The sequence below is a fragment of the Delphinus delphis genome, chromosome 11 (assembly GCF_949987515.2).
Source record: "Delphinus delphis chromosome 11, mDelDel1.2, whole genome shotgun sequence".
NCBI lineage: Eukaryota > Metazoa > Chordata > Mammalia > Artiodactyla > Delphinidae > Delphinus > Delphinus delphis.
Genome location: NC_082693.1, coordinates 60,782,008 through 60,800,456, shown reverse-complemented (window position 1 = coordinate 60,800,456; position 18,449 = coordinate 60,782,008). Strand labels below are relative to the sequence as shown.

The 18,449-nt window shown below is 38.6% G+C and overlaps 1 protein-coding gene and 1 long non-coding RNA gene across 2 annotated transcripts in view; one reads left to right on the top strand and one right to left on the bottom strand.

Annotated features, from left to right (window-relative positions):
* Positions 1 to 4,279: 4,279 nt before the first annotated feature.
* On the bottom strand, positions 4,280 to 7,682 carry LOC132433249 (uncharacterized). Its single transcript, XR_009521100.1, has 3 exons — positions 7,477 to 7,682; positions 6,948 to 7,079; positions 4,280 to 4,391 (listed from the first exon to the last, which is right to left on the bottom strand). It is a non-coding gene; the product is annotated as an uncharacterized lncRNA (long non-coding RNA).
* Positions 7,683 to 7,800: 118 nt separating this feature from the next.
* Positions 7,801 to 18,449, top strand: part of OSBPL8 (oxysterol binding protein like 8) — a 193,744-nt gene continuing 183,095 nt past the window's right edge. Inside the window, exon 1 of the mRNA XM_060025286.2 lies at positions 7,801 to 8,189. The gene's annotated coding sequence lies outside the window, so the exon portion shown is untranslated. The remainder of the gene's footprint in view (positions 8,190 to 18,449) is intronic.

The window sequence follows — 18,449 nt, the reverse complement described above, 5'->3', positions numbered from 1 at the left end:
TTGGAGTATGACACCTTCACTGCCAGCAGAGACCAGCAGAAAGGACAGTTTTGAAACACTGTTAGTTTATAGGGTGGGGCCTCTTGCCCGCTTCGCATCCATTTCAGTAAAGAGGTGGAGTAAACTATAGATTCTTAACAATTTTTTTTTCTTTGTAAATAGGATGGGCCTCAGTCCCAGTAAAACTGATAACTTATTAAATTGAAGAATTAGGTACAATTTGGTTCAAACAAATTGAATTACTTGTGACCTCTCAGAAAGTTTATAGATATATAAATACAGGCTGAACAAAGTTAACTGGAATAATCTATACTAGTAATATATAATCTTTTATACGTTAAAAGATACAAAGAAATAAGTCATTTGAACATTCTGCAGTGAAATAATAGTTTTATCAAGAAAGTATTATAGAAGTAAGTATATTTTGAATATTATCATGAGGTTGAGGGAAAGAAAGATAGTAAAGCTTTGGTTAAATAAAGTTATCATTTCTTTGCATTACAGTTACCACAATTTTAGAAATTTAAGGGATTATGTGTTCTATGTTTCCCATGTTTACATAATTGTGATAACAGCCTTTTATACACTCTCCTAAAATTGAAATGAAAAACACATTTACAACCTGGAAAGCATAGTCTAGGTAGCCATCAGAAAGAAATGGCTTCTTTTAAAAATTTATGTGGAGTTTAGGGTGCCCTCTGAGCTTAATTAAAACTCAGGAGTCAATCCTTACACCTGAGCATAAATTTATAACTATTTCCAGAGATGATGTTAAAAGTCAGCATGCACCTAACTTTGAATAGGCAATGTGGGTGGAAAGAGTAGGCAGAGCTTTTCACTAAGACTTAATTGTCCTTAACCTGTGAATACATAATTACATAATTCATTATGATGAACTTTCATGTGGGAAAGTTCTATGGTGGGAATCATTAATTCTTCATAGTTATGTGAAAAAAGTATATAATTCTGTTTTTTATTGTTCTAAATCATGATCTCCTAAATATACGTTAATGCCTTAGTCTGATTATTAATGAAATATCTTCATTGGTACATTATGCAAATTTGAACTAAGAATGTCATTATGAAGAAAAACACTTAAAATGCTACACCAGTACAGTTATTTAAAAAGAGAATACTAACAAAATATTAACACAGTTTTGCCTATATGGATGAGAACAGAGAAAAAAACGGAAATGTTTAGTGTTTTTGCTTTTAAGGGCATATATTAGATGGAGATAATAATACAAATGGGTGACATACTTGGTCTGATGAGGTCTATTTAATAGTCGGTGTAAAGTGAGAATCTGGTTAGACTTATTCTGCTGTTAGGCATCTGAAAGATTATTTTTTTTCTTTTAAAAATATAGAAATAGGACTTCCCCGGTGGTGCAGTGGTTAAGAATCCGCCTGCCAATGCAGGGGACATGGGTTCGAGCCCTGGTCCGGGAAGATCCCACATGCCGCGGAACAACTAAGCCCGTGTACCACAACTACTGAGCCTTGCTTTAAAGCCCACGAGCCACAACTACTGAAGCCCATGTGCCTAGAGCCCATGCTCTGCAACAAGAGAAGCCACTGCAATGAGAAGCCCGCGCACCACAACGAAGACCCAATGCAGCCAAAAATAAATAAATAAATAAATTTATTTAAAAAAAAAAAAAATATATATATATAGGGCTTCCCTGGTGGCGCAGTGGTTGATAGTCCGCCTGCCGATGCAGGGGACACGGGTTCGTGCCCCAGTCCAGGAAGATCCCACATGCCGTGGAGCGGCTGGGCCTGTGAGCCATGGCCGCTAAGCCTGTGTGTCCAGAGCCTGTGGCCCGCAACAGGAGAGGCCACAACAGTGAGAGGCCCGCGTAACGCAAAAAACAAACAAAAAAACAAACAAAAAACATATATATATATATATATATATATATATATATATAATTTTAACAATTCTTATTGTTTTGCATAGTCAATAGTTTTTAGATTTATGTAAATATTTGCCACTTTCAATGCTTTTCCTTTAGTCTCAACCCTCAAACCTCCCATTTAGGATCATTTTATTTTTGTCTGAAGAAAGAAAATTTCTTTAGACTTTGTTAGTGAGAATCTATTAGCAGGGAACTCTGCTCTTGCCTGAAAATGTCTTTATTTTTGCCTCTTTCTTGAAATATCTTTTCACTGGGTATTGAATTCTAGGCTGACAGTCATTTTCTTTCAGCCCATTGAATATATTATTTCATTGTCTTTTGGTTTCTATTGTTACTGATGAAAAGTCACTTATCACTTTTGAGGATAATCTGTAGTTTTTTCCTCTACTACTTTTAAGGTTTTCTCTTTTGTTTTTATTTTCCTAGACTTTCACTATAATGTATCTAAGTGTGGATTTATTATTCTTTAACTTGCTTGGGATTTGAGAGACTTCCTAAGTCTGTGGATTGGAGTCTTTCATAAGTTCTGTAAAGTTCTCATCCACTATTTTGTCAAATATTGCCTCTGGCCCATTTTCTCTTTCCTATTCTTCTGGAGCTATAATTAGAATTATTTTAGATCTTCTCACAATGTCTTCCATGTCACTTAGAGTCTCTTTTATATTTTTCATCTATTTTTCTTTTTCTGTTGCATTTGGGATAATTTTTTCATCTTTATCTCCCAGTTCACTAGATAGTATTTCTGCTGTGTCAAACAGACTATTAAACTTGCCCACTGAATTTTAAATTTTAATAATTTATTTTTTTAAATTCATTAAGTTCAATTTTTTCTAGTATCTTTAGTCATTCTTGTTTTCTGTATATATTTTCAAGCTTGTTTTTTATTCCTTTATTCTTATTTTATATTTTTTATAGTCTGTGGCTGGTAATTTCAGTATCTGTAGCCCTTTTTAATCTGTTTCTGCTGTCTTATATTTCTACTGTTTCTCACTAATGGTGTTTTTCTTCTGTGCTTGTTATTCTTTAAAATGTGAGCTGCTAATTTTCCTCAGAATTTTATTTATAACCATTCTTTAAGGCTTAAGATGAAGGTGCATTCCTTCAGAGAGGATTGGCATTTGCTTCTGCCAGCTGCCTGAGAGCACAATTCAAAATTATTCTTAATTAACTTATCAGCTTAAGGTGGTTTGGGATCACCCAGATAGTATGAATTCAAGTTACGTTTTTGTGTGAGAGCTGGATTGAGTCCAAATTCTGAGATATGATTTTGCTTTTCCCTTGATCATAGGTGCTAACATTTAAGATAGTAAATTTTCTTTGTAGACTTGGGGATGGGTGTGTATGCTAGCAAGGGGCAAGTTTATTTCTAACATCTTTATTCTGAATGAATAATCCTTGGAACCAAAGCTTTCTCCCCCCACGCCCCACTCTGTGTAGGTCAGGTCATGGGTTTTGTCTCTTATAAGACCACGAAAACGTCATGTTAACTGGGTTTGGCAAATGCCCATGGGGTAAAGGCTGGCTTTAGGATCTGCTCAACTCTCTAGGTTTCTGTCTTCATTTAATTTTCTTGACCTAATAATTTCTTACTTTATTGCCAGTTAATCAATATATTTAATAAGGTTAAAAAATATTTTTCCAGGTATTTATTTGTTTTCAGTGTGATCACTGACTGAGGTACCTATTCCATGATATTGCCAGAAACAAAGCCTATATTCTTCTTTAAAGTTTATTATCCAAATTTTCCTGGAGGGATATTTGGTTAAGATAAATAATAGTAAACAAAAATGCTTAAAATCAATATGCAAATATTTTGCAAGCAAATCTGTAGATTTTATAAAGAGTTTCTTTTTAATATAAATTTTAGTTGAATGTTTATCAAATATGTGGTTGACTGTTTTGTAGATGTGTATTATTTTGTTTTATTAAATAGAAGTTTGAATACTGTTCTATAGTGCATTTAGCCTTTGAACCACTAATCTGCTGGCTCATATTCACTTTAGGTGATCTGCCAGGTTATACTATATAACAATTTCAAAAATCTCTGTGACTTAAAACAATAAATATTTATGTTTTACTCTTGTTTCGTGTTAGTAGCTGCAGGTCAGTTGCTGCAGTACTGCTCCAGGGTAAAGGTCAGTTTCAGGTCTGCTCCACATATTTTCTTATTCTGAGACCCTATTTGGAACATGCTTTTCTCATGGTAGGCAGCACAAGACTAACAGATTGCCCTGAATGTTGCACTAAAACTTAAAGATGTTAGCATGTGTCACGTCTGCTCACAAACAATTGGCTAGAGCAAGTCGTTATGACCAAGAATAATAAAACAATCTACCATAGTCTTTAAAATTATTTTAAATACCTTATTTATGTTTGAGGTTGCTCTCAATCCAGTCTTCTTAGAACAAATGAGGATTTTAACCTAAAATCCTCATCAGCAATCTTTGGCAATGTAAGTGTCTAAACGGAAGGCTAAAGGAAAAAAAACAAAAAACCCTTAAGCCAAATTTCTTACATTCTAGGTCAGAGTTTTCTGTGGGAAAGATTATCATGCCTGTCAGTGCTTAAACTGATTTGGAAAAAAGAACTTTTCAATCTTAGAAATGTATAATTAATTAAACACCAGGTAAAGAGATGAATTTTCAGTGGAGTTTAAATTGGATAGTTATAATAAAAAGTTTTAGTTTAATATGCTATTCTTAAAATCATTTAAGAGTAGCAAACTTGCAGGGCCTCTCTTCACATAACAAATGGAAGTTATTGAATATTTTTCAGTTACAGTGCAAGATCACATATTACAATTTCTGCTTATGTTGTGATTACATTGAAAATGCTAGACTGAATGATTATTTCCTGGAATCATAGAATACCAGATTTGAAAGGATCTGAAAAGCATATATTTTTCAACTGTAGTGTATTGATATGCCATTTTGCTGCAATCAATTGTGAGGTATGTTAAAATCATTAGTTATTCATGACAAGTAACTATTACTAGCGACAGTTAAAATACAGAATATTATTAAAGATATACTTGAAACCCAGCAGAGCCCTGTGGGGCCTTCCCAGGGACAGATCCCCGAGTCCCCTCCTCCACTCTTGTTTATAGAAAAGCTTTTGCCTCCTAGGCCTTCCCCAAGTTCCAAAGAGCAAATTTAATCTGAGAAGTGAGAAAATGCAGAAACAAAGGAAAACAGTCAAGCACAACAAAATAATAATTGTTTAGCCATAAAACAAAGTCAAGGCCTTTAGTTCCTCCTCAAGGGCTATAGATAATATCCTGAGCCATATCCTTGAGTTGTTTTGCAGAAACTAAAGCGTGTACCAGGCGGAAGAAGTTAACTGCTGACCACCAGCACACAGACCCCAGACTGGTTGGAAGCAAAAGGATGATGTGTTGACTCCCAAAATAACCACCCTGTTACCTCACCACCAACCAGTCAGAAGGATGTCCACAAGCTGATCAGGCACCCTGAGACCCTCTCCCTCACCTTGCCTTTAAAAACCCTTCCCTGAAAGCCATTGTGAAAGATATACTTGGGTCTTTTCAGCATGAGCTCCTCCTTCTCTTTGCTTGGTCCCATATTGGGCATCTTGCAGTAAACTCTGTACTTTCCTTCACCACAACTTGGTGTTAATGAGTGGCTTTACTATGTGCCAGCGAGGGCACCCAAGTCTGATTCTGCAATATACTTACACTTGTCTTCCTATAATATCTTCACTTTCACTTACTTGCATTCTGATTTTGTGTGTGTGGGTGTGGGTGTGTGTGTCTGAAAGGAGTTATAGCTAGTTTGAAAAGAATTTGCATAATCCTGTGTACACCATGGCTACTTGTTTCAAATGTGAACATTATCCCCTGGAAATAAAGATTGAGCATCATTCCTTAAAGAGCATGTAGTCAACTTCCTACTTTTATTAGAACTTGAAATACAGAGAGTAATTTATCTAGCCACATATCTAGTTAGTTACATCTATAACCTAGGCCTCCTTGATTCCAGTACAGTGCTTTCCATTTCAATAAATGACCATTTGTTTTCGTCAGACAGTATAAGAAAGTGGGGTTGAGGCATTAGAGGATTAGGCAAGGCAATTCATCTACTTCTAATCTTTAGTCTTAGTTCCCAAAGTAAAGGAAAAGCACCAGACAAACGGAGCCCAGATGGTATATTTTGCATGTTATCTATGCTCTAGGAACATTCTTTTTGAAATCTATTTGATCGCAACTCACAATAAGAAATACAGTTTAAATCACAACACAGGACATATGCACCCTCCCCCATAACTGAAACAGAAGTTTCACAAAGAATTCTTCCCCTTATTATATGTGCACTCTGATCTTCCATTTTTGATTCCAGTCTAGCCTATTTCACTAAAAAAAAAAATTGACTTTTGAGCCAGTTTGAAAACCCCTGTCCTAGAAAATAGAAGGCAGGCTTCAATCTGCTGACAAAATCCAAAATTACTAGCTTTGCTGAAATTGTGTCATTCACAGAATACTAAACCTCCTTCATATGTATTTGAACTACAAGTACAATCTCTCAGACTTCAGAACAGAGCCTATAGAATCTTTTCCTCACTGGAACACCAGTTCATTACAATATCTCATAGATTCTAAGACTCATTGTTTTTCATATTTTAACATCTCTGAGTTCAAGATGTGTCTTTAAAAAATCGGTGGCATGGCATAGTTTAATTGGCAGTATTTCTTTTGTTTCTTGGGTAACATGAAATAATGGTAAGACTTAAAGTCCATGATTTCTTAGAGTTTCTATGAAATAGCTTAGTTCATAGGATTATATAGGCCGAACTCTATTGCTTAATTCATCTCAAAGTATCCAGTTGATCAGAATACTTCCTGCCGTCTTAAGAAAATGTAATGAGGAGATGACAATCACTTAAGAAAAAAACTTAGTTCTGGGTTAGAAGGAAAAATGAGTTACAAACTGAGTTTGGTTATTATATAAAGCTTTTTCATGTGCCTTCATTGTTAGCAGAATTTGATTATGATCTTTCTGCTTTTCTACCTACCTTATTTTTGTATTGTTACTGTCTTTTAGTCACTCCCATTTTACTCTTCCTCTCAATAACAGGGTTGGGGGGAGCGTTCCTTGGACTACCGTTAAAAAGGAAGGCAAAAAGTTATGTCCAAAGTTAAGGTACCTGAAAAAAAAAATCAAGAATTAGGCTTTATTTTTTAAAATGGAACGAACTGTCAAATTCCTGTGTAGCTGTTTAAACTGCCACCAACCTAACACATAGTAAAACTTAATGACTGTGAAACTGGCACAAAGGATCCTGAACAGGACCAGGAACCAAATTAAAATTTCTAGGCTATTTGCATCCCAGCGTGAAGGAAATGCACCATCCTCTCCTCAAAAATAAAAAGCTCTCATGAAGAAACCAGTACACTAAATGTCACAATTAACGTGCTACTAGAAATAGGAACAAGTAGTTACTGCTTTCCAAGCCAGACACCACGATGCCTTCTGCTTTTCTTTGTTTGACTAAAACTCTAGTCAAGCCCCAGGCTGGGGAGGCGGGGGCCCCTGCGCCCTACCCAGGAGCTCTCCGGTGCAGCCTCCTTAGATGAGGCAGGGCCCTGCACGACCGGTCCCGAAGACCTCGCCTCAACAGGCGCGGGGCGGGCGGCGGTAGGTTCGCCTCCCGAGACCGCCCCAGGGGGTGCAGAGGCGGTTCGGCGGCGTTCAGACTCTGCCTGAACCAGGTGTTGACAGTTGCTCCAGCCCGGCTGTCTCCGGCCAGGCAGAGGAGGGTTCTCCAAGGCCGCCTCCGCGCGTCGTCACGTGACGGGAAGGGGGTGCGACCGGAGCCCGCTAGTAGAGGGCGGGACCGGGGGCGGGGCCTCGAATGTGAAGGATCTCGGAGGCTCTGGATGCCCAAAGAGGTGGCGGCTCGGCCGATGACAGCATTAGGCCGCGACGCGTTCCCGGCCGGGCGGTGGTGGTAGCGGCAGCCCGAGCGGCTGCAGCGTTTGCTTTCGCCGGGGCGGTAGCCGCCGCCGGTAGCCCGCAGACGGAGGGGAAGTGGGGGCCCGCCCTGGCTGGTAGACCGCAGGGCCGGAGTTCCCGCCCTCCTAGCGGGCCGAACGGGCAGTGCCTCCGTGGCGGCCAGGCAGCGCTCTTGGTCTGAGCTCGCGCCCCAGCTGCCGCCGGCGACAGCGGCCGAGAGAAGTTGGGGTTCGATTGGACGCGTGCCGGGCCCCAGAGGAACCGGCCGCCTGCGCCCCGCCTCTCCGGGGGCTCCACACCGGTGAGTGTCGAGCCGGTCCCCGAGTTGGGGGGCGGCGGGTTCGCACCCCTACGGGCGACTGCACCCCTTGACTCCCACGTTCTGAGCTGGGGCGGGCGGGCACTCCGGGCCCCCGCGCCGGGGAGTTTTTCTTTGGCTCCTTTGTCCCCTTTTGGAGTGGGAAATTCCAAAGGCTGGCGGGGATGGAGTGTTTTGGGGCCCACGGTAAGTGCGTCTGCAAACCTTCCAAAGCCGCGGCAGGGGCAGGGGCTGGTACGAGATTTTTGTTGGCCCTGAGTGTGTGCCTCCTCCCGAAGTTTGACTGGGCGGACGGCAGGGTCTCGCCGGAAGCCCCGGCGCCCTGGAGAGCTGGCGCTTTGTCACTTGGTGCCGTAAAGGCGAGGCTCCCGTTTTCCTGTGACAGCCCCAGAGGAGGCTGTGCCGCGCATCGCAGACCTCACCCGCCCTTGCAGAGCCGAGGGCCATGGTGGTTGGTGTTCCTCTAAACCTCAGTTCCTGTGGCCTTCTTGTAGCGTAGGAGGAAGGCGAAGCCTTTGCTGTACTTTTAAATGTAATGTTTTTGAGTGCCTTCTCAAGAATGGAATCAGGTTCCAAGGAGCTTGACAAAGAGCGTGCGTTTGGTTCATTGAGGCATCCGCTCAAGACCGGCCGAGGCGAAGCAACAGTATATGCAGATTTTCCATTCACAAAAGTCATTTAACACCCTTCTTTATGAGAGACATGTGCGGTTGGGGAACATACTTAATTTCATTTTATCTAAATGCTGCCTGAAATAATAGGTAACTTGGGCTCCTACTTAAACAGATGGGGAAATTTACCCAACTGATGATATATGCATGTTTACTTTAAATAATTTAATGAAGTTTTTGCCTTTCTGATGCTGGAAGACGTAAATGACTTCTAAGTAGTATTAGAATGCACTGTGTATGGTAGGGTTATTCGTTTTTAATTAACTTCCCCTGAAAGTTAACCTCAAATTAGTGCCACTTTAGGTCTTTTCAAATAGTCATTTAAAAGGTGTTTTTTGGTTTTTTTTAGTCCCTCCCTTAGGATTCCAAGGATTGTGGAGGAACATGGGTGGAATGCTTGTTAGGTTTCCTCCTTCCGTCCCATCAAGTGTCATCTAAACTTGATCATGCTGAGAGACTAGGATCAATTTCTGTGCTTGCTAGATAGAACCTGTTTTGCAGTGAAATTATTAAGATCATGCTAGTTTTATGAAACAGGTTGGGGAAGGAAGAGTAAAGGCATGCAATTTGTCCTCTATTAAAAGTACAGAGAATTTCAAATATTTGTTACCCCTTTATTGATAGTAATTATGTATAGAATGACTACCATATGCCTGTTTAAAGTAATGGGAAAGGGAATAGATGAAACATAAGAACTACCTTTTAGGTCTTTAATTATGGAGCTTAAGTTGTTGTGGTCAAATTCCATCTGAACCATTTGAGCTACAATACATTGTACACAGGTGCTTAGAAGTGCCTGTTTAATTAAAAATGGTCATGGTTTATTTCTCTTTCATTGAATCATAATATTTGTTGTAGCTGTGATCTATGAAAAGGTGCTGCTACAATTATTTCAGTTAGAATATTATTACATTTTAGAGGCAATCAAATATGTTTCTTACAAAACATTTATGGCACCTATAAATTTGGCAATACCTAGTTTTTAGGTTTCTTTTGAATTGAAAAGCCTTAAAATATACTTTGGAGTAAGTACATGTACTGTTTATAATGAAATTATGTTTTAGTTTTGATTTAAGAAAAAAGTGGTAAAATTAACAAAATTTGCATTATAAAAAGGTCTTTCTTTTTAAAGGACTAATTGCATAATTTAACTAGTGAGAGCTCTTAGTACATTTAAACTTGGTTTACAAATAATCCTTCAAGAGCATGTTACTTGAATTGAAGCATGAATGACAAAATAAAGAATTGATACTTAGATGTAGTTTTCTAATATTATTTTGGAAAATCCTTATCCTAATAATACTTGAAGTTTTATATTTTAATATCTATGTTATCGAAAGCTGAACACATTTATAGCGATGATTTTGGAGCATTGGGGGATTTAAAAGTAGAAGACATAGGTGCTATCTTATTCTTATGAATATGACCTACAAATAATACATAAATACAACTTGAATTAAAAAGTCTGTACATACTTCATTAATGAAGGTGCCTGCGTGCAAGGAGATTGAAGTATAGTTTCCTTGTGGTTAGGACACAGGGAGAGATATCTGGACTAATGTGTGAAGATTTCATGTCAATATTTTCTTTCAGGAAATCCCTGAAAGATTTTAGATCTTCCTTCCACCTTGGTCCCCACCCTCTCATATATCCTCTCAAAGGCATGAAGTTGAAGGTCTCATCCAGAACACATGATAGAAGGGATTTTTCCTCCCTGAAAAATGTTATCAAGTTTGCAAGGAGAGCTTTCTTCAGAGACCTTGTAGGAAAGGAGTTCTTGTTCTGAAACATCAAATTCTTCTACCCTATGTTATTCTTACTTTTATTAAAATTGGAAACAATGTAAGCTCTCCATGATAGCAAGGACCATTGACTTTCCAAATGCTTAATAGTCATCGAATAAAAAAATGTAGTTCCAGATGTACAACTGGAGAACAAAGAGGAGTATGTGATAATGTAGTTCAAATTAGATACAAGCAGTGAGGTGACAAAGAAATGATGTTGGCTTGGCAGGAGGGAAGCAGGTCATTTAATCTGGGGAACTTTCTTGGAGGAGGTGATTCTTCATTTAAGTCTTCTGAAAGCTGTATATCTGATGATAAGCAGGTGTTCTAAGAGGGGTAGACAGCATGAACCAAAGCATTTAAATTGGACTGGGTAGTCATGTCAGATTAAACACAGTGAGTCTTTTTTGGTAACATTCTGAAGAATTTTTCTTCTTCCCTCATAACTGTTACCTCTCCCAGATAAAAAGATTGGCACACTTTATAAGAGCTAAAATTTAGAGTAGTTGAGTTTTGGAAGAGACAATGGTACAGTGAAAGCAAGAGCATTGATCTGGGGGTTAGAAAATTTGAATTGGATTTCTGGTTGCATTTTATACAAGCAGGTGTCCTTAGGCAAATCACTGGGCCTTAGTTTTCTCATTTGTAAAAGGAGGAGGATAATCCTTATCCCACAAGGTTGTTGGGGGAATGAGATTACATAATGTATATGAAAGTGCATATTTCAATATTAACACATAGGAGAAATCAAACATCAAATTATTTAAAAACTTTTTTTGTCTTTAGATCTTTAAAAATATTTTGGTGAATTTATCACGAACTCTAAATCTACTTGACCTTTGCATTGATCTATGGTGTTAACCTTTAAATTTATCAGTATCAAAATTCTAGATGCTTAGTTTTCTTTCAGTCAGGCATAATGCTTTCTGATATAAATGAGGCTTAATTGTGTTACTTCTTCATGTTATAAACCGCGAGGAATGGTAGATACCTCGAATATGTAAAGCTTTAAGGGATATGTGTTACTGAAAAATCTGAGCCTTTAGGCTTTGTTCTCTACAGAATTTGCTTTTGAAGAAATTGCCCTTGCCTATCATGCAATCTGTGTATTCATTGTTGTGGAAAAAACAGAGCATTTTCCTACTATTAAGGAAAAAGTTACCAAAAATATCCTTTATATGTTTTTAGTGGTCTGAGTGACTGTAAACCATGAGGAATCTCTATCCGCTGTGCTTTACGTTAGAATTCAATATTTTGTGAGCAGGCTAATAGACTTTTGCATCAACCTATCTAAGCTTTTTGCTCCAGTAGCTGTTTGTCCTTTTATGAATCTCAAAATTTCATTATACTTTGTGAACTCTTTGCAGTGTTTAAATCCATGGAGCAGGCTATCCTTTGTGTAACATTTGGGAGGGAATTGTACTATAAAAAGACTAAAAAAGAGTCTTGAATCTTCAAACGATAAGCTAGTTACCCACCACCTTCCATATTCACAAAGGCCTGAAAAAAAAAGAGGAAATGTTTTTTGAGCTTCAAGACTCTTTTCAGATAAAAAGGAGAAACTGTTTGATTCAGGGTTGTTAAAAACATGATAGATTCAGAGGGAGATTGATAGTTCCTGAAGGTGTCCTAGTAGGAGTGGTTGGTCATAATAATAATAATAGCTTATACGTGTTGACTGCTAACTATGTATCAGGTACTTGACATATATACTTGACAGTGACCCCCCCCCAGATCAGACTATTTTCTTGTCCTTTTTTAAACCTCAAGCACTGAGAGATTAAGTAGTAGGCCGCAGAGCCAGGATTTGAGCTAAACCTGAGTCACAGGGAGGCTAAGCAGCAGGTGGTGGAGCTTATCAAAAGGATTTGAATTTGAGGTTTAACCTGACCTTTGACATCAGAACCTGTCCTTTTGACTGTCACATTATAATGCCTTGTATAGTTTATTTGCAGTTGCCCCTTGTGACAGGTCTTGACCTTTATGATCTTTCTCAGTCTATCTTGACTTTATGATTTGATGAAAATACAGTTTGTAATAAGATGGCCTCAGTTTTTTTCATTTCATGTGTTTTGACTGACATCCTATGTTTTACTTGGAGTAAAGCAAATAATTCTTTATTGTTCATTCAGTTGCCATTTTCTCACTAGGAAATTCCAGACTAAACTGGAACTATAAGGACATATAGTACAGTAGATACAGTATTTTAAGGTGACTTGTTACAATTTTTAAAATTCATGCTTTTTTTTTAAAGAGTAAAACTGATGCGCAGAATTGGTATGGATGATTTTTATGAGTGATATTTGAGGGACACTAATCTGTGTAATTAAAAGCTATCCTTTTGAAATGTCCACCATTAAAGTAACTTGTTTTTTGGCTGCCCGATGCCACTATTAGCAGTAGTAGTTTATCAGATTACATAGCTTCTTACAAAGAAGGCTCAGGCCCCTGTGAAAATTACAGTCTGTTTAAGTACTTTTTTTTTTCCAAAATTAAAAAAAATTTTAGTTAATTTAATTTGGCTGCGTCGGGTCTTAGTTGCGGCGCACGGGCTTCTCTCTAGTTGTGGCACGCAGTTTCCAGAGTGCACCGGCTCAGTAGTTGCGGCGCAGGGGCTTAGTTGCCCCGAAATGTGGGATTTTAGCTCCCCAACCAGGGATCAAACCTGCGTCCCCTGCATTGGAAGGCAGATTCTTAACCACTGGACCACCAGGGAAGTCCTGTGTAAGTACTTTTTAATGGGGTCAGAGTATGGTAGATTTGGGGAGACAGCAGTTCAGTCTAAGTAACACTATTATTGGGTAAGAATAATGAGGTGGGATTCCTTGGACATGAAGGCACAGGTACATTGTTCAAGTAGAGAGTAGGGTGAGGGACTTCTGAAGACAAGTTTTGCTTACTGTATAATTTTGCCTGTTGTTTTGACTATAATAACATTTAAGATCAGCGATCCAGAGGTAAAGAAAAACAGTGCTGTGTATCAGAGTGGGGAGTTTGTAATAGTTCCCTAGGCTCTTTCGCAAGATGTGGATGCTTTATAAATATTCACTGATGATCAGGGAAGGACTCTCTTAACTACCTATTATTTTAGAAATCTAGGGAGGCAGACTAGCACAGGCTCTGGAGCCAGGCTGCTTACGTTCAGAACCTGCACAGCCACTTAACTAGCTTATTGCACTATACTGGCCCTATGCTGACATGAGATGGCTTCAGGAGAAGAATATGGTGTGTTTAGGCAAAGCAAGGCCCAGAGATGCACCCTGTGATTTTCCTGTTCTTATGTGGTATGAAAGAGATCTGGAAGTTCTCACATAATCCTAGTGAAGGAACTAGAAGTTAACAGAGTGAGAGCTAGCAAGCCTGTCATGAGGGTACTGTTGTGAGGGGAAGACCATGTTATAGACATTGTGGAGAGGGCGGCTGTGGCAGATTCAGCTCAATGCCCACCAGAATTTGTTCTCTCTCTTGCCTTAGTTCAGTTAACACTGGGAGGTGGCTGCCCAGACAGGAACACGTTTCTCAGTCATTCTCTCCTCTATCCCCATCCTCCTTCCCTGCATCTAGGTGGGACCAGAAGACGACTTTTCACCAGGGGAGTGTGAATGGAAGTGATGCACTGTCCCTTCTGAACTGAGGTGGGAGAAAAGCAGCTGTGTTTCTCCACCTTCTCTTCTCCAATCCAAGGGCCAGATGCAGAGGCTGGGCCTCTTCAGGTGTGATAATAAGATTGGGAAGATCTCTAGTCCCTCAGATTACCATGTGAAAGAAAGCTGTGCACCAAACAGGAGCACTCACGACGGAGTGTATAATTTTAAGGAGACATTTTAGTTGTGTGAAGTCACTGATGTTTATTTGTTAAGCAGCTAGTATGGCCTTAACCCAAGCATGGGCTGCTTAGAAGAGGTAGTTGAGGCCCTAAGAATATCCATAGCAACAGGAGCTGAGGGGCCAGGTTAGGAGGTCACTGGATGCTGCTGCAGCATCCTCATCAGTATATGCCATTACGACTCTTATCAAACCTCAGAGGCCCGTGAGGACCCAGAGGGCACATGGGTCCACGTTCAGACCACCCGTAACATTCCCTGTGCCCATGAAAGCTTCCCTCTACATCCAGATACCATGATAAGAATAAGGAACAGAAACTATAAACGTTTTTCTGTAAAAGTCTGAAGAGTTCCGGTAAAGCAGGGTTTCTCCAACTTGGCTTTATTGACATTTTGGCCTGGATAACTCTTTGTTGTGGTGAGGGCTGTCCCATGTATTGTAGACTGTAGAGCAGCATCCCTGTCCTCTACCTGTTAGATGCCAGTAGCACCTCCACTAAAGTACAACCAAATATGTCTCTAGACATTGCCAAATGTCCCTTGGGGGGCAAATCACCCCCAGCAGAGAACTGCTGCCTTAAAAACAGAGTTAACCTGAAAGAAATTATTTTAAACTGAAAGAAACTTACCTTTAATTAATGGACGTTTTCTCCCCTTAGGAGATGGGTGGAGTTCATGGGGGAGGTTGGTTTACGAATGTGTAGCAAAGGAAGCTATGCTGCTTTTATAAAACATACTAGTTTCTATTGAATGTCGATCTACACTTCTGCTAATTTATCAGTTTAGACATTGTCTGCATTTTCTGCTTTTTCTTTCTTCTTTCCTTTTCTTTCTAGACTGGTAGCTATACTTCTTCTTGCCTAGATAAACACATTTCCCCCATCCCCCCGCCCCAACCCCAGCTGTCACATCCATATGTCCATCACTAAATGACAAAACCCAAGATATGGTTTCGATACTATGACTATGTAAATATCATTTAATCCTAGGCCAGGTAGTATGCTCAGATTATGATTTCTTTGCTACAGATCCTATTAAGCAGCCCTTGGGCCACTTGAAGAAAAATACCTTGATACCATCAAGGTCCAGTGTATTTTATTTTATTTTATCAGTTGCTCAAAATCTAGCCATTGAATTAAAAACAATGGACATGACTTCCTATTTTCTTGGTGTTTCTAATTGCCCCCTTTTCTGGTATTGTTTGCCTTTATCATAGTCTCTACCAACTCTTTATCATACTACCTGTTGTATTGTGTCCCCTATTTATCTGGCGTAATTGTAATTCTGCTTCAATTTGGACTAGTTGCCTTTTAGGTCTCTTTCTGGAACTTCTTTTCACTGTCCTCTTGAATTGGGTCCATTCTATTATAGATCTTCCTTTTTTACTAAATTTATTTGATCTTTTTTTTGGAGTACAACTTCCAAAAAAAGTGTGTTTGAGAGGCAAGTTTTCTGAATTATTCTATGGATAAAAATATTTTCATTCTGTTCTCATATTTGACTGATAGTTTGGGCACAGTATTGTAGGCTGCAAATAATTTTCCTTTGGGACTCTGAAAGCATTGCTTAGTTGTCTTTCAGTGCCAGGGATGCTGATTCGAAATCAGGTGTCATCTAATTCACTACCCTTTTAAAGTGATTTGTTCTTTATTCTGTCTGAAAACTTTTAGGATCATCTCTGTTTTATCTTTCTGCTGCAAACTCATAATGAGCTGTACATGTTGTTTTGTTTTGTTTATATTTGTTTTAGGCACTCAGTTGCCTTTATTATTTGAATCAGATTCTTCAGCTCTAAGAAATTCTCTCCTGTCTTTGATATTTTCTTCCCTTCATTTTCTTGTTTGCTTGTTTGTTCTTCAGTAGGCAGATGTTTTCTGTCTTGGACTGGTCCTCATCTCATTTTTACTTTCATATTTTGTGATTCTCTTTGCTCTGTGTTCAGGGGATTTTTTTTCCCTAGTTTTTTGGCTGATTTGTTGAGGGGAGGGTAATCCCTGAATTTTCTTGTTCTCTTTTTCTGCCATTCTTTTCTTGTTTTATGTTGTAGTACTCTCTTTAGTCTCAGAAAGTGCAAAGTAGATTTTTAAAAGGTATTTTGTGTTTCCTCAATTATTTCCTTTTCCCGTCTGGCCAGCTTTTATGTTTGTAATCTTTTTTTTTCCCGTACTTAGTTTTCCTTATATGCCTGGATTGGTTGTCTCTTCATGTTTCAGAAAGAAGGACCAGCTTCCTGGTCTGGGTGTTCCCCTCTCACCCTGTTCCTTGGACTGTTTTCCCTATTAGGTGTTTTTTTTTTTTTTTTTTTTTTGAGTAGGAATTCTGGGCACAGCACTTTAGGGCAGAACAGTATAGGGTGGGGCCTATATATTGACAAGCATTTTAGGGTAAGAGGGAGGGGAGCCAGCTTCCAGGCTGTGGGCCCTCTAAATGCCAGATAAAAAGGGTTTATTACTCTGTGCCAGCATCCCCTAGACAGTTATTCACTTTCTTTAGAGAAAAGCTGACTGTGCTTTTGCCAGGGAGTAAATGTCAGTTGTTTAGGTGCTGCTTGGAGATGGGGGATGGAAAATGTAGTCCCTTATAAAGTCAGTCAGGTAATATATAATTCTCCTATTTTTAGCCCCACTATTATTCCCACCCTTTGCTGAACCCTTTGCAATCATGCTTCTCTGGGGGTTCTGTCAGATGTATTGGTTCCCAACCTTTTGCATCACTCTTAAAGGGTATGATGAGGCTGTGGCTCTCTCTGCTTGTGATATCAATCAATTTCACATCTACTTTCATCTTTCAGAAATTTATGGACTTCTCTCTCTACTCTGTCCCCACTTTTTGTGTGTGTCTTATTTTTAATTTAATTTTTTATTTTATTATAATTTTAATTTTTTATTTTATTATAATTAAAAATTTTAATTTTTAATTTATTATATAAAGGTTACTTTCCATTTACAGTTATTACAAAATATTGGCTGTATTCCCCGTGTTGTACAGTACATCCTTGAGCCTATCTTACACCCAGTAGTTTGTACCTCCCATTCCCCCACCCCTATGTTACCCCATCCCCACTTTTAATTTCTTTGCTCTTATGGTTTTATTTTTTTTCTGTATGAATTTTTTTTGTTTCAATGGGAGATCTGAAGTAACTGGAGGGAAAATTTGTATTCAGTCCATCATCTTTTATTGGAGATCTTTCCTATTTTTTTTTGTTAATGCAATGATCATAAAAATTGTGATCATGATACTGTGTTGAAATACAGTGATATTACTTCACTATTGATTTGTATAGGTATTTTGTATCTTTATGCCAGTCGGTCCTAAAATTTGTATGCTTTTGAATTCTTATTTGCTTCTTAGTTTTTCTGTTTCCTCTTCTGTTGTCATCTGCCCCAACTTGTACATGTCATTATGATTCTCTTGCCATTTCTAGTTTGTTCCTTGGAAACTGAATGAGACCATTTAGGATTGTGCGTAAAATAGTGACTTTTCTCCAGAGAATGGCATGTCAACTGTAAGCCCATGACTCTTGTCGCATTTTGATTATTCATTACTTATTTTCTGTTTCTCAACTGTGTCCAGGCAGGTGAGGTGTTATTCTTTTTCATTTACTTCTCTGCCTTAATTGTGATATCTGCTTTGGTTCCTTAGTTATTGATCTTTTTCCCTATAACTTTTCTGTCTCTTCTACCTAGTTATCTTTGGTACTTTAAATGTTGAGCTTAGATCGCCTAGCTGGTTCATGAAGGCTGTAATTTTCATCTCCTCCTCTCATTTTATACTCAAAAAAATTTCCCAGCACTGTTCTAAATTTTTTATACCTTATTCTCTTTTTTATTTCCCAGTCTCCTTTCCTGAATCTTTAGGAAAATTGATTGATTATAATTTATCCTGGGCAAATAAATTTAAATTTGTCTGTTTACTTCCCTCTCTTCCATGATATTGCTGCATTTCTCTGTTAATCTTGTTCAG